The sequence below is a fragment of the Myotis lucifugus genome, unplaced genomic scaffold (assembly GCF_000147115.1).
Source record: "Myotis lucifugus unplaced genomic scaffold, Myoluc2.0 scaffold_482, whole genome shotgun sequence".
In the NCBI taxonomy this organism is placed as follows: Eukaryota; Metazoa; Chordata; class Mammalia; order Chiroptera; family Vespertilionidae; genus Myotis; species Myotis lucifugus.
The window spans coordinates 427,454-430,805 of NW_005871530.1; the positions used below are offsets into that span (position 1 = coordinate 427,454).

General features: G+C 57.7%; 1 pseudogene; it reads left to right on the forward strand.

Moving 5' to 3' along the window:
- The first annotated feature begins 64 nt into the window (after positions 1 to 64).
- On the forward strand, positions 65 to 3,144 carry LOC102434252 (annotated as a pseudogene).
- Positions 3,145 to 3,352: the final 208 nt, after the last annotated feature.

Genomic DNA, 3,352 nt, shown 5'->3' on the forward strand with positions numbered 1-3,352 from the left:
CCACCCGCCCGTCCCCCTTCTGGACATTTCTCTCAGTATCTCTACCCAGACTCTGATCCTCTGTTGCCCATTGTTCTCTCACCTGTAATGTTGCGAGGGTCGCACACACCTTTCAAACCATCTCTGGCCCTGCTGGTGCAGCAGTTGAACATCGACCTATGAACCAGGAGGTCACAGTTCGATTCCTGGTCGGGGCGGATGCCCAGTTGGCAGACTCAGTCTCCAGTGTGGGGTGTGCAGGAGGCAGCTGATCCGTGGTTCTCTCGCATCATGGATGTTTCTCTCTCCCCCTCTCCCTTCCTCTCTGAAGCCCATAAGGAAGAGGAGTCACTTGGTGACCCCCTGAATTCTTGGGGCTTTTCGAGTTCCAGTCCTTGGTACAAAGCAGCCCCATTCACCAGCCTGAAAACCGTCCACTGCGTTCAGTTCTTGGGTGTCCCTCACGCACGTCTGAGTCAGCGTGCACTCAGCAGCCTCTCTGTGCCCCCAGGTTGCTGGTACGGAGTGGAGGCGGCGGAGGCGGAGGTGGAGGAGGAGGTGGAGGCGGAGGAGGCGGTGCTGTCTGCGCAGGGTGTGTCTGAGGCACGGACATCCCTGGGCCGGACGCCAAGTCCAGATCCAGCCACTCAGGAGGCTCAGCCCTGTGAGAAGTGTGTCCTGGTCGGGGGAGACGTGCTGTGCCTGACCGAGTTCCCAGGGGCCTGTGAGGCCTGCGGAAGGCAGCCCTGGCTCGCTGTGGGCCTGCGCGGGAAGCCCCGGGACGAGAAGCCACTCTGGAGCGCCGTGGACGCTGTGGACACGTCGGGGAAGCCCTTCGCCTTCTGTGGGGCCGTCAGGGAGGACTTCCTGGCCATGGTGAGTCTCCTGCAGCACCAGGCCTCCCTCCGAGGGGCACCACCCCCCGGCAGCTTCCAGTGCGGGGATGGGGAGGCCTGGCACAGCGCGGGGAGCCATTACCCCGGCACTGACTACGGGCAGCCGCTCAGCCACGAATACAAACCCCTTCAGCACCAGCAGCTTCCCCCTCAGAGGCACTATGACTGTGATGATGGCGAGAAGCCCTTTCAGCAAAGCCCCGCGGTCCCCGACGGCCAGGCCCCCGGCCCGGGAGCGAGGCCCTACGCGTGCAACGAGTGCGGGCGATCCTTCAGCCAAAGCTACTACCTCATCCAGCACCACAGGGTCCACACCGGGGCCCGGCCGTACAAGTGCAGCGAGTGCGGGAAAGCCTTCACCTACAAGCTCCGGCTGGTGCAGCACCTGCAGATCCACAACCGGGTGAAGCCGTACGAGTGCGGGGAGTGCAGGAAGTCCTTCAGCTACAGCTCCACCCTCATCAAGCACCAGCGCGTGCACACGGGGGCCCGGCCGTACAAGTGCGGCGAGTGTGGCAGCTCCTTCAGCCAGAGCTCCAACCTGGTCCAGCACCAGAAGATCCACAACGGGGCGCGGCCCTACAAGTGCAGCGAGTGCGGGAAGTCCTTCAGCTACAAGTGCAAGCTGGTGCAGCACCTGCGGATCCACACGGGGGAAAGGCCGTACGAGTGCGGGGACTGTGGGCGGTCGTTCAGCCACAGCTCCACGCTCAACCAGCACCGGAGGGTTCACACCGGAGCCAGGCCTTACAAGTGTGACGAGTGTGAGAAATCCTTCAGCCAAAAGTCCAACCTCATCCAGCATCAGCGAGTTCACACGGGAGAAAGGCCTTACGAGTGTGGGGAGTGTGGGAAATCCTTCAGCCAGAGCTCCCACATCATTCAGCACAGGAAACTTCATACCCGATGACCTCAGGGATGTCAGTGACTTCGGGCGGCTTGTCAGCCACTGCTCTGTCGTCAGGTTCACACGACGGCTTAACCCAGAGATTCTTACAGACATTAACCTTGTTTGGCCCCAGAGAGTCCACGCGGGAGGAGCCTGAGACCCACCTCAGGGAACACGCCACTTCCTGTCGGGAAGCGTCTGCTGATGGTGGACTTCATGCTGCAGCGTCACAGCAGGGAGATCCCCCCATGGATTCTTCCGGATGCACAGGAAACTTATTTCTACTCCGCCGCCTCCTTTGTCTGAATTCGTGCCCCTGCCCAGGCCATCGCACACTCTGCCAACCACCCCAGGTTCCTCGGATGTTTGAGTTGGGGAGGGAGACTCATTCCCTCCTTTCTGACCAAGGGCATCATCTGGACTCAGTTTTGTCGGTTGAGGTCGGGCCGGGTAATGGTGTCCTGAGAAGAAGGGTTGCCCTTCTGCCAGGCCTCCCGAGAGAGACGGACAGCACTCTGTGGTCCTCACACCTGGGTGCCAGCCCAGAGGAGGAGGTCGGGTGGGGACAAGCTACGGTGCTCCTGCCAGTGCAGGTCGGCTGCCTCCCCGGGAGGTCACACCGAATGCCGAGCGCCATCGTGAGGAGGCTGCTTCCCGGCTGCCACACGGAGGGATCATGTGCCTTCACGTCTCCAGTTGGGTGGCTGCTGCTCGTGGTTGTGGGACTGCAGGGGCTGGGCTGAGACCATCATTTGTTTCAAGACACGGTGAGGCATCGGCAACGAGAGGGTGTGCCCTCCGTGCGTGTTCCAGCGGCTGGAGGCTGTGGGGACGAGGCCTGTAGTGAGGCCGTCGTCCGCAAATGCAGGTTTGGTCGCTGCCTGTGGTAGTTGCTTCGTTGTGGCCCGTGGCCCTCACGGTCAGAGTCGCCACGGCCAGTTCCTCTCACCTTGTGCCCTTTGCAGTCTCTCCCTCTGCTCTCAGGAGGGGCTGGTGTTAGTTTCTTTCACAGACTCTGTGTTTTATAGAATTTTATATGATACGTGTCATGAATTGTTCTCAAAGGTTTTGAATTTTGATTTCCCTCATGCTCATAGTATTACATCAGTCACACTTACATGAAGTCCTTTCTTCCTTCTGTTCTTGAGAGCCGTTCCGTCTATGAATGTTTACATTTAATGGAGGACATTGGACTTGGTTCCAGCTTTTTGGCTCTTATTGTAAATGCATGTCCTTCAAGAAATCAGCTATTCCAGCCACGCGCCCTGTGAGAGCACTGTCACTCCAAAACTCTCACTTTTCTCCAAAACAACCCTCCCACTTCCTCCCGCCCCCAATCACATTTCTCTCTTCCTGAATAAACACACTGCTGAGAAAAAGGACTTTTCTTTTTAATGTCAGCTTTATATACATATTGACACAACAGAAGCCCGTTTGAGCAGAGGATTGTTGACATTGTGAAGTGGCCCAGTTAATACCTCCCAATAGTTAATGTGATTTTTTTTTTTAAAAAAAATCTTTTAAAAAAATTACACACACACACACACACACACACACACACACACACACGAGTGGCCAGATTATTATG